Genomic DNA, 12,691 nt, shown 5'->3' on the forward strand with positions numbered 1-12,691 from the left:
GGAAAAGATTGAATACAGTATCATGTTTTCACGTTGATGTACTTCTAACAAATATTAAAACATATTCCTATATAGAGTATGTGCCATTAACAAACATGATTTGACATTATTTTGCTGGACAAGTTATTTGATACAAAGATTCTTTGACTTTTCCTAATAGAGTAAGAGTCAACCTCAAAGGTTTTTTATCATTTGTGATGAAAAACATCTAACTTACTGAACACCCTGGCAGAGGTTTCTCATAAATAAGGGACAGAGGAACAGATAGAAAGATTATCTGGAATAGAGCAAACAATGACAATGTCAGGGATGCCACCCTTTCACTTTTCAGGCTAGCTTTCCAGACTCTTCTGAATTCACTGTTGGGAAAACATAAAGTGGAGAAAGCATCATTTTTTAACCCTGGATGTAGTGGTTAATGAGATGGGCTAGAAGTCAGAAGCTTGAATTTTTATATATAGATTGACCAATTTTTTAGAGAAAGTGGATTAGTAGATTAATGTTAGTATCCTTTTAGTAACAGATTTCTGATCAGAGTAAGCATTGTAATATTACGCTATTTAATGCATCTGAGAATGTAAATGTCAAAGTTCAATACAATAAGAGATATTAATAGGAATAGACTTATAATAGGGAAGGAAGCCAAGAGTTTGAGATCAGGACAGTGTCCAAGTAAGTGGAAGGAGAAATGGTCTCAGGAAAGCAGTCTGTGCCCACCTGCCTGCCATGAAGCAGAGAGTGCCTGCCTGCTCAGTTTTGTCCATCAAGGACAAATCCATAGTCCTATCAGCATAGATGAGAAGAATTTTTAACCATCTTTGGAAGTTCAATTTTAACCAACCTATTTTTAACAAAGCCAGGTAGAACTTTCTGACTTACCTGAATATTGTCACTAGGGAAAGTGCTGCTGGTCCTCTATGAGTTTTTAACCCTAATCCATATATATATATAAATACACACACCCACGTACATACTTGCACACACCCATAATACAATTTTCAAATAGTTTTATCATCAAATACTAAGAGCCAAGTACCTTTCAGATCCTGGAAAAATAGTAGAAGTGACTCTGAATAAGAATTCAAGGACTATTAATGAAGAATTTAAGATCCATCCAAACAGAGTAAGAAGAATGATTCTTCAGACTTTTAGTTTTCTATTATTAAAGGAAGATTTTATTTGGATTTGTTTGAACCTCCTGAGATGATTGTGAGCCAATAGTCCCTTTAGGGACTTCTCATCCCAGTAGTTAGGTGCTATAGGGAAGGAAAAAATTACAAAAGTTTGTGTTTGTTGTCAATATAGCAGCATTCCTATTAATCCCTCAAGGATTTAAAACATAAGATAACAACATTTTCTCCCGAGTGTTAGGAAAATTGTCAACATGTAAAAAATTAAATTAATAAAAAAACAAAAAGTACTTTCTCCTTAGCATTTTAAATTTTCTGTAAATTAGCCCAAACTCACTTGATCTTCTCCAAATATAGGAGCAATTTATTTAATTGCTAACCCATCTGGCATTTTGGAATAATATGTGAAGAAAAAGAATAAGTGGCCAATTTCTTTTTTGTAATGTGAATATAACCAGGTTCTGAGGCATTTTCTCAAAATGTTGTGTATCTATGGAAATTTTCCAGCTCTGGTCTCCTATGCAAATTTTTAGTTCAGATCTAATGTCAGACATTAACTTTTTTGCCAATCTAATACATTGTGAGTTGTCTTTTCCTTTATCAAAATGTTAAGAGCTCTATCAGGATATAATTGACACACAATAACTAGCATACTTAAGCAGTATGATTCTAGATAAATTTGGCATATGTATTTAGCCATGAAACTACCCCCAAAGTTAGAAAATGAACATATACACCCCCAAAAAACTTTCCTCATGCTCTGTGGTCCCTTGCTCTGAACCTTCTTTCACCCCTCCCTAGGCAATCAGGAATCCCCCCTTGTCACCTGCAGATATTTGCACTTTCAAGAATTTTGTATTTAGACAACCATACAGAATATACTTCTGCTTGCCTTTTTTTTAAATTCAGCACAGTACTTTGAAATTCACCCATATGCTTGCATGCATTGTGCCATCCAGTTATGTTGACAATACTCATTTTGCTGAGATCAGTTGACCCTCAAAGTGTGGGCCTATTCTTGGGCAGCCTGATGTCCACAGCACTGTGTCTTCTTAAATCTAGATTTATAATGTGCTTTGGATCCTGTCATGTAAATTCTCCAGTATTGTTTCTGTATCATAATTGCTTTTATCTTGTTCTAAACTTTTTTTTTTTTGCATTTCTTTGTGAACTCTAGTTTCAGCTTATCAAATTTGACAAAATGCCTATTAGAATTTTAATTTGGATTGCATTGAATCCATAAATAAATTGGAGAAAGTTTTACATCTTAATAGTATTAAATCTTCTGATGTAGGAATGCAGTTTATCTAGAGTTTCTTTAATCAATAAGACTTTGCTATTTGTTTACAAGTCCTTATATGTCTTTCACTAGTTAAGGATTTCATATATTGTGATGCCTCCTGATTCATCCTTCTTGCTAAGAATTGCTTTGGCTCTTCTGGGTCTTTTATTTTTCCAAATGAATTTCATGATTGCTTTTTCTAGTTCTATGAAGAATGTCATTGGGATTTTAATAGGAATTGCATTAAATTTGTATAACATTTTAGGTAGTGCCCATTTTGCCAATATTAATTCTGCCTATCCAAGAGCATGGAAGATATTTCCATCTTCTAAGGTCTTCTTCAATTTCTTTCTTTGGTGTTTTGTAGTTTTCATTGTAAAAGTCTTTTACTTCTCTTGTTAGATTGATTCCCAAGTAATTTATTTTTTTAGGCTATCGTGAATAGGATAGTTTTCCTAATTTCTCTTGTAGTGGCTTCATTGCTTGTGGGTATTGATTTTATATCCAGCTAATTTGCTGAATTCATTTATGAGTTCTACAAGTTTTCTCTTGCAATTTTTTGGACCTTCTAAATATAGAATATGTCAATGGCAAATAGTGATAGTTTGAGTTCTTTTTCTATTCATGTCTCTTTAATTTATTTGGTCTGTCTGATTGCTCTGGATAAAGTTTCAAGGACTATGTTGAATTTAAGTGGTGAAAGAGAGTATCCCTGTCTTGTTCCATTTTTTGGAGGGAATGCCATTTAGAATGATGTTGGCCTTGGGTTTAGCATAGATAGTTTTACAAAGTTGAAGTATTTTCCATTATTCCTAGTTTTTCTAGGAAGAGGTGCTGTTTTTTTTTCAAATGCTTTTTCTGCCTCTGTTGAGATAATCATATTATTCTTGTCTTTAAGCCTATTGATATGATATGATGTATTATGTTTATTGATTTTTTTGTATATTAAACCAACCCTGCATCCCTGTGATGAACCTCACTTGATCATGGTACACTATATTTTTAATATGTTTTTGTATGCTATTTGCCAGAATTTTATTGAGAATTTTTGTATCTATGTTTATCAGGAATATTGGTCTGAAGTTTTCTTTCCTTGATGTGTCTTTGTTGGTTTTGGTATCAGGGTGATACTAGTCTCATAGAATGAGTTTGGAAGGTTTCCCTCCTTTTCTATTTCATAGAATAATTTAAGGAGTATTGGTAATAATTCTTCTTTAAAGGTCTTATAAACTCAGCTGAGAATCTGTTTAGTCCTGGGCTTTTCTTTTTTGGTAGGCTTTTGATGGCATCTTCAATTTCATTGCTTGAAATTGATCTGTTTAAATTGTGTATATCATCCTGATTTGATTTAAATAAATCATATGTCTCTATAAATTTGTTGATGTCTTTGAGATTTTCTATTTTATTGGAGTATAAATTTTCAAAATAGCTTTTAATTATCTTCTGTATTTCAATAGTGTCTGTTATGATATTTCCTTTTCATCACCAATTTTAGTGATTTGAATTTTCTTTCTCCTTCTCTTTGTTAGCATGGCTAAGGTTTTATCAATTTTATTTATTTTTTCCAAGAACCAATTTTTCATTTTGTCAATTTTTTCAATTGTTTCTTTTGTTTCAATTTCATTGATTTCTGCCCTGATTTTAATTATTTCCAGTCTTCTACTACTTTTGGTATTGATTTGTTCTTCTTTTTCTAGGGCTTTCAGATGCAATAAGTCATTTATTTGTGACTTTTTATTCTTTTAATGAATGAGCTCAATGCAATAAACTTTCCTCTTAGCACTGCCTTCATAGTGTCCCAGAGATTTTAATATGTTGCACTGGTATTCTCTTTTACGTCTAAGAATTTTTTTTTTATCTCCTACCTGATGTCATGTGCTATCTATTGTTTATTCAATAGCATATTATTTAGTCTCCAGGTGTTGGAGTAGCTTTTTTAAAAAAATTTTATCATTGATTTCTAATTTCATTTCATTATGATCTGATAAAATGCAGGGTATAATCTCTACTTTTTTTTATATTTGCTGAGAGTTGCTTTGTGGCATAACATATGGTCTATTTTAGAGAAGGGTCCATGTGCTGCTGTGAAAAAAGTATATTTGCTCAATTATGGATGAAATACTCTATATATGCCCATTGTCTAAATCACTGATTGTATTATTTAGTTCATAGTTTCTTTTTTTTAGTTTTTGTTTGGAAGATCCAGTGGTGAGAGAGATTGTTAAAGTCACCCAATATTATTACGTTGTGGTCTATTTGATTTTTGAAATTGAGAAGGGTTTGTTTGATGGATAGAGATCCTCCATTATTTGGGGCATAAATATTCATTATTGTTATATCTTGTTGATGTATGATTCTCTTAAGCAGTATAAAATGTCCTCCTTTATCCCTTCTAACTAACTTTTATTTGAAGTCCACTTTGTCTGATAAGATGATGGAAACCCCTGTAATACAGGACTGTTTATGCAGTTCATGTGAGTGGTATGTTTTTTCCCAACCTTTTATCTTAAGTCTGTGGATGTCTTTCCCTAGGAGATGAATCTCTTGAAGACAGCATATTGTTGTGTCTTCTTTTACAATTCAATCTGTCAGTCTGTGTCTTCTAATTCATGAGTTTAGGTCATTCGCATTCAGGTTATTATTGAAATATGATTTGCATTCCCAGACATTTTGGTTTATTTTTGGTTTTTAACTTACTTGGTTTCTCCTTTCATTGGCTTTTCCTTTAGTGTAGTCCCTCCCTTTTCTGATTTTCATTGCTGTTTCATTTCCTCCTCATGAAATATTTTGCTGAGAATAATATAGTGCAGACTTTCTTGCTGTAAATTCTTTTAACTTTTGTTTATCACAGAAAGTTTTTATTTCATCTTCAAATCCAAAGCTTAATTTTGCTGTATACAAAATTCTCAGTTGGTATCCATTTTCTTTAAGAGCTTGATATATGTTATTTCAGGACCTCCTGGCATTGAGGGTCTAGGCTGAGAAATCTGCCAAAATCAGAATTGGTTTCCCACTATATGTAATTTGATTTTTTCTCTTGTAGCCTTATTCTGTATGTTAATAATTCTCATTATAATATGCTTTGATGTGGGTCTGCTGTAATTTTGTACATTTGGTGTCATGTATGACTCTTGTAGTTGATTTTCCATTTCATTCTTTAGATATGAGAAATTTTCTGATATTATGTCTTTAAAAAATTGTGCGTTCCTTTGGTTTGTATCTCCACACCTTTGTCTGTTTCAATAAATCATAAATTTGATCTTTCATTTTATTCTATATTTCTTGAGAGTTCTGTTCATAATTTTCTACCATCTTCTCTGTGTGGTTGACTTTATTTTCAAAAGTGTATATATTTTTTCTCATTGTGTGAGGTTCTGTCTTCTAAGTGGCCTAGTCTTCTGGTGATACTTTCCACTGAAATTTTAGTTTGGTTTATTATTTCCTTGATTTTGAGGATTTCTACTTGATTCCTTTTTAAAATCTCTGCATCTTTATTGAAATAAACTTTCACTTCCTGCATTTTCTCTCAGATGCCAGTCATTTTTTTTATAGAAAATTAGCCTATCTATGAATTGTCCAAATGCCTTTTCTGACATTTCATCTACTGTGTCATCTATGGATTCTGTTGTTGGAACATCTTGGTTTGTTTAAGGTTCATGTTGCCTTGTTTTTTCATGTTGTTTTTGTGTCTTCCCATCTAGCTGTATGAATCTGAGGCAGTACAGTTTCTATGCTGTAGTCTTATAGTGTCCATGAAGGCTTCCAGCCTCACCTTTAAGGGGGAGACCAATATTACCAGGACCCAAGCAAACAATATACAACTTTAAAACAAATAGCTCCTATTAAGGCATCTACAGTTTTGTTGCAATAAACAGAAATGATGTGTTCAATTATTGTCTACAACATAAGTAGTAAGTTTGCTAAAAGGGTTTACTGTTTCTAACCATGGACAATGAGGAAACAGTAGTATAAGATGAGAAGATTATGAGGTAGATGCTACAGGTTAAAATTTATAGTAAGAGTGAGGGAGTAATTAATACAGGTTGGCTGTTAGTATGAGAGAAGTAAGAGAGAGAATCCAGGGAGACAGGTGAGAGATAGATGAGAGAAAAAATACACAAAGATTTTTTTAAAATGTAAAAATATAAGGATACACAACAAAACTGTGATATACTATCCAGACATTCTATTCCTTAGTAAATTGATGAATGAAAAATATTTAGATTTAAAGATGGTAGAGATGTGAGAGAGAAGGCAAAAGAAAAAAAAAGGAAAGTCTCAATGGAAAATTGAATGGCAGCTTCTGTTGGCTTTCAAAAATTTTCTCAGCTTCCCTTCTCCACTGATAGGTGGGGTTGTCTGAAGTTTGATGTTAGCTCCAGTCTGGTGGGTGCTGGACTGGTTGGGTGGGTGAGCTGGTAGCAAGATTCTCTTATACCTTCTTCCAGTCTTTCCACTCATTGTGACCATCCCCTTCCTTTCCTTTGCACTTTAGGACTCACTGAGCTGGAGAGAGCTGAGTTTTCTCCTGTTTCTCCAATTGAGCTGTCCTTGGGGAACTGTGCCTGGTCTCAGGCTTTCCACAGGCTTGCTAGACCCAGACTGGCCCACAAAAGCCGAGCTGCAGTCTGTCAGACCTGGGCTTCAGATTCCCCAGGCTCTGCCATGCTGGGGTTCCAAGAGCTAAATGTCATTTCAACTTGCAGGGAGACCACCAGGGATCACTTACACAAAGGAGTGACCCTGCAAAGAGGCAGCCAGATGGCAACCACTAGCATACCCAGCAGAAAGACCTCAGATGCAACCAGACCTGCATGTAAACCAACAATGTATCTCTGGGCCCTGGCTGGTGTCTCCAGATTGAGGTGGCTGTGCCCCAAGATTGAGGTGGCTGTGCCCCAGTAGCAGTGGTGGTGGCAAACCTAGGGCCTTGGCTGGTGACCCAAGATGGCAGCAGCCACATGTAACTAAACCTGTGGAAACTGTGACAGGCAGCAGGGGGCAGCAGGCAGAAGGTGATCTGCTGGTGGTCTGTAGGTTGTCTGCAGGCTAACAGCAGCCAATTGGCTGGTGGATATTATCAGGGGATAGGCAGGCAAGAGGTAGGCAAATGGGCAAATGGGGGATGATAGGCAATGTCAGCAAGTGATCTGTGCTCAAAAGGCAGGCAACATGTTGGTAGATGGTTGGCGATCTTGGTGGATGAATGAGGGATAAACAGCAGGGAATCAGTGGGTAGTGAAGGCTGCCTTGCATAGAAACAATATTTCCTCTGTTTGAATCCTGAGTCATTGAGAGACAAAGAATGCACCCTCCCTCCAGTCCACCATCTTGGATCCCCCTCATTCACACTTTGTTATGAATAAATGTGTTGTAAACACTCTCTAACAAATATTTTGTGAACATGTTTTAGTTTCTCTAGGAAAAATAAATACCACATAATCTAATATATGGAATCTGAAAGTTGATCTCATAGAAGTTGAAAGAGTTGAATGGTGATTACCAGATGCTGAGGAGAGGAGCAAAGGACAGGGGAGAGGTTCAACAACAGGTACAAAGTTGCTGTTAGATAGAAGGGAGAATACTGGTGTACAGCAGGTGATTATAGCAGTAATGCACTGTACATTTAAAAAACCTAGAAGAAAGGATTTAAACACTATAGAATGTATACACATCTAAAAATTTCATGTTACCCAATAATATGCCCTATTTTTATGCTTTTATTAATCAGTTAAAATGAAGTTAATAAATAGCCACTTTAAAAAGTTAGATGTAAGAAAAATACCTAGATGTGCAATTTCTGAGCAAAAAGTTGGCACATTTAGTTTTATTTAAAAAGTTAATACTTGCAACATGATTTTATGTAGTTCCACATTTCCATGAGCAATATATATGTGTGTTTTTGTTACTCCACATTCTCTCTCTCTTATTATTTTCTGATGCTACGAATTGAATCCAGGGCTTTGTGCATGCTAAGTGCCCTCCCATTGTTTCATCTCCATTATTTCTCAGTATCTTTAATATCGTTTCCAGACTTTAAAGTTTTGCTATTCTAATGATTGTAAAGAGTTAATGTGACTGGACCCATGTCTTTGAACACTTACTCTCATAATTCTTTACTAAATTATATCTGTTACAGCTAAAATATCAATGATGCTTTTGTCCCCCTAATTTGTATTACAGCCAACCAGAAATGCCTCGAGTTTACTGGGCAAAGGTGGTTTTTTCTCTCCAGATGACCTCTCATCGACTACCTTAGCTTCTTCACCTCATTGAGTTCTTAGAGATGGCAATATGGCATAATTTTAAGAGATAAGACCTATTCCTGAGTTTCACTGAACTTATATTAACTGAGTAGTACTGACCATTCATATGTCATTTCTAAATAAACTTAGAAAACGTACTTTGTTATTAATACTAAATATAATATATCATACATGGTTGTCATTAAAGTAGAAACATAGAGACCATGAATTTTGGAATGAGACAAATTTCTGGACAATTCTAAGCTCAGTAACTAACGAAAGGTATAATTTTCAGCATATCTCTGAATTATTTTATTTTGCTTCTGTAGTAACTCAAGTATTTCCTTGGTGATACCTGTATTTATTTCCAAATACAGTCAAGTTTAAACTAGACTGTCAACTTATTAATCTAATTTCACATTTATTCCTGTGCTTATTTTTCTTTGTGTTAAATTGATTCCTATAAAAAAATATCATTGTTTTGTCTTCCCCAGGCTTTCTTTGATGTCGTTATTTTTTTAATATCTTATTTTATGTGGTGCTGAGGATCAAACCCAGTGCCTCACACATGCTAGGTGAGCACTCTGCCTCTGAGCCACAAACCCAGCCCCTGATGTCGTTATTGTATTGCAGCAAATGAGGGCCTGGGTGTTGTGTTATTCCTCCTTTGCCTTCTTATTTTGTTACTAAAGCTTTCCTCCTCTCCCTGCTTACAATAGGCAAATTTTGACTAAATTTCAAATACGTGTGGTATTACCATAAGCTGAGTAGTCCCAACTGGTGTATGTGCATGTGTGTGTGTGTATTTGAAGACAAAAGTTGTTTCCAGCATTTTAGTAAGTTTGGATGAGAATTATTACATGTGGGTAAACAGATTTATTATAAGAAACAGAACGTTGTTCAATTGTTTTATCCTTGCATGTTACAGAAGTATAAAATAAAGCACTATATGCATATGTTAAAATATTCTGGTATCTTAAATTATACTAAAATTTGTGAGTACCTACATTATGCAAAGCATTACATTAAGCACTTTAGATAAATAATTCTATATGCTAGCATGCAACTGGAAATGTCTTATATTGCTGATAGGAATGTAAAATGGTGTAAATCACTTTGAGAAACAGTTTATTTCTTGTAAAGTTGTAAAGATGACAGAATAATGTCACTCTTAAATATTTACCCAAGAAAAATTAAGACACATGTCTTTACAAAGACTTATCAATGTACAGGATAGTTGAGGTCATAACACAAATAAGAACCTGGAAACAAATGAAATATCAATCAACAAATAAACAAATTGTATTATGCCTAGGGATGTTATATTCCTTCACAAACAAAACTCAGGGACTTTGTACACATAAAAAACACATTTGAATGGCAAAATAATTATGCTAAGTGAAAGAATGTTGACATCAAAGAGTTCATATTGCAGATCCTGTTCTTTTCAAATTACAGAAACATAAGCACAAATATATAGTGACATAAGGAGATCCTTGTTGCCTGGACTCAGGGTATTTGGGGATTGACATCAGGGGAGCATGAACAAATTTTTACCCCTATTGAAGTATTCTATTTTTGATATCAGTGGCCAGGACAATAAACACTTTTAAAATTTCCTGAGTCTTATTAAAAATGAATTACTACTTTGCCTAAAATGTAGAAATCGTAAACAAAATCTTCCAGGTTAAAACACTTCCCTACCTGAACTTTATGGTTCAGCTGTTATATAGCTTGAAACCTTGTTAAATTTGTGTGTTTTATTTTTGGTAGTTTCTTAGTAGATTTCATAAAATTTCCCACATAAATGTTTACATTGTGTATAAATAAAGATCACTGTATTTTTTCCTTTTCACTGTGAATGGGTCTGTGAGAATTCTGGTGTAAAGAAGAGAATTCCCCTCCATGGGAAGTTTCTATTTAGAACTGAAGGCAAATACTTAAATCTAATTTAAAAAGGCAGGATTGGTGTATATCAAAAAGAATGCAGTTAATGGAGACTTGTTATTGTCGTAAGGAGCAAGACAAGAGTGTGATTACAAAAATTCATTTTTTTTTCTAAGGCATATGGTGTCATGTACAGTAATAGACAAAATTGAAAAAGCATCTTCTGCAGAGTTTATGTTTTAGTTAGGGATACAGTCAGTAAGCAATATGAAATATACAACATATTGCCTATTAATAGCCCATATTATGAATCAAAGGTGTAATAAGATAAGTGGGAAAAGCCTGATGAAGTGAATGGCTATATTTTAATACTATAATCATGGAAATCACCTTTGTGACTGTGGCATTTGAGTGTTAAAATACTGGAGACATACAGCTGGATGCACACCTATAATCCCAGAGGCTTGGAAGGCTGAGGCAGGGGGGTGGCAACTTTGAGATCAGCCTCAGCAAATTAGCAAGGCTCTAAGTAACGTATCAAGACCCTATCTCAAAATAAAAATAAAATAAAATAAAAGGGCTGGGGTATGGCTCAAAGATAAAGTGCCCCTGTATTCAATTTCTGGTACAAAAAAAACCCAACCAAACAAACAAAAACACAGACACACACACACACAAAAAAACAAACCCTGAATTTGTAGTATTAAAACCCATGTCAACTATCACATAATGAGAATTTCCATATTAATATAAAGTTTTTTTTTTCAGAGACATGAAGGTGCTAGCCATGAAAACATTGACAAAACACCCAAAATGTCATATTTATTATATTTCTGGAGTGCCTACAATAAGATGAATGTGCATTTTACTTTTGTGTCATCTAATCTTTACAATAGCAACACAAGTAAGTATGATAATCTCCATGTTACTGAAGAGGCTCACAACCTGTAAATGAGAGAGATAAAGGTTAGATGAATTCTTCCGGACATACTATGTTTCCTTAATGAAAATTTCCTTACCCAATCACATATTTTCTTTTGGACTAAACTTCAGGTAAGTAGGAGAAGGGATTAGAAGAGGGCCATTGTATCCTCAGTATCTGTTGAATGTCTACATCAGTCACCTACCACATTTTGCTGACTATTTCTCTGAACATGTCACTGCCCTGCACTTGCCCTAAGTAAGGGCACCATGAATATTGATATATTGAATAAATAAAAAACATGACTATTGCCATGTTTCCTCTGTATGATAAAGCCTTTTTAAAGAGAATGACTGTGACTATCATTGAAGCCTCATTTAAGAGGCTACAAGAAGAATATGCTCTTACTCTCAAATACAACTGACAGATAGTAGGAAACTGAGGTTTTGCTCCGTTCACCAGAACAAGAAGTTACCTTAGATTCACATCTTTATCTGTTCAGTTCCCAAGTGACCCTATATTTTTTTTGCCCTTATCCTTCCTGAGTTTGCCTCACTTTTTCTCTTGGAAAATGTTTTTTTGACATGCATTCTGACACAATAGAGTGATTATGATGAGACTTTGTTAAGGCTCGTCCAAAACATGGACAAAGTGGGAATTGGATCCTGCTCAAAATAAAGTTTCACATAGAAAATGATATTTGAACTGAGTCTTGAAGGAAAATGAGCTTGTCCAGTTGAAGCATCTGAAAAGGACATCCAAGTAAGAGAAAATAAATGGCAAAGAACTTTAGAAAACTGAGTAGAAAAGAGTGTTCTTCCCTCCGATACATGCATTGGCTCACCACCCTGACAAGAGGGTCAAATCCATGCTCTAGCTGATTCAGTCTGGCAGATTCCTTGACTGATCTTTGATCCAGAAAAGGAACCAAAAGGAGAAAATGCTTGCCTCTAATTCTGTTTCTTCCTTTTTCTTCTTCTTCCTCCCCTTCTACCTTTCCTCCTTCCTCCTCCTCATCTTCCTCCTCCTTCTTCTTCTACCTATCATTCCCTACTTTTTCATCACCCCTTTCCTTCTCCTCACCCCCTTCTTTTCCTATCACTCCTTACTCACAGTTTTTTCTTTCCATCACATTGCAGTCTGGACTATAATCACAGTTTCTCATGCCAAGCCTCCTAGAATAAAGATGAAAGGCAGGCCAGGGGGTGGGCATTGAAGCCAAAGC

Source organism: Callospermophilus lateralis, chromosome 2, assembly GCF_048772815.1.
Source record: "Callospermophilus lateralis isolate mCalLat2 chromosome 2, mCalLat2.hap1, whole genome shotgun sequence".
In the NCBI taxonomy this organism is placed as follows: domain Eukaryota; kingdom Metazoa; phylum Chordata; class Mammalia; order Rodentia; family Sciuridae; genus Callospermophilus; species Callospermophilus lateralis.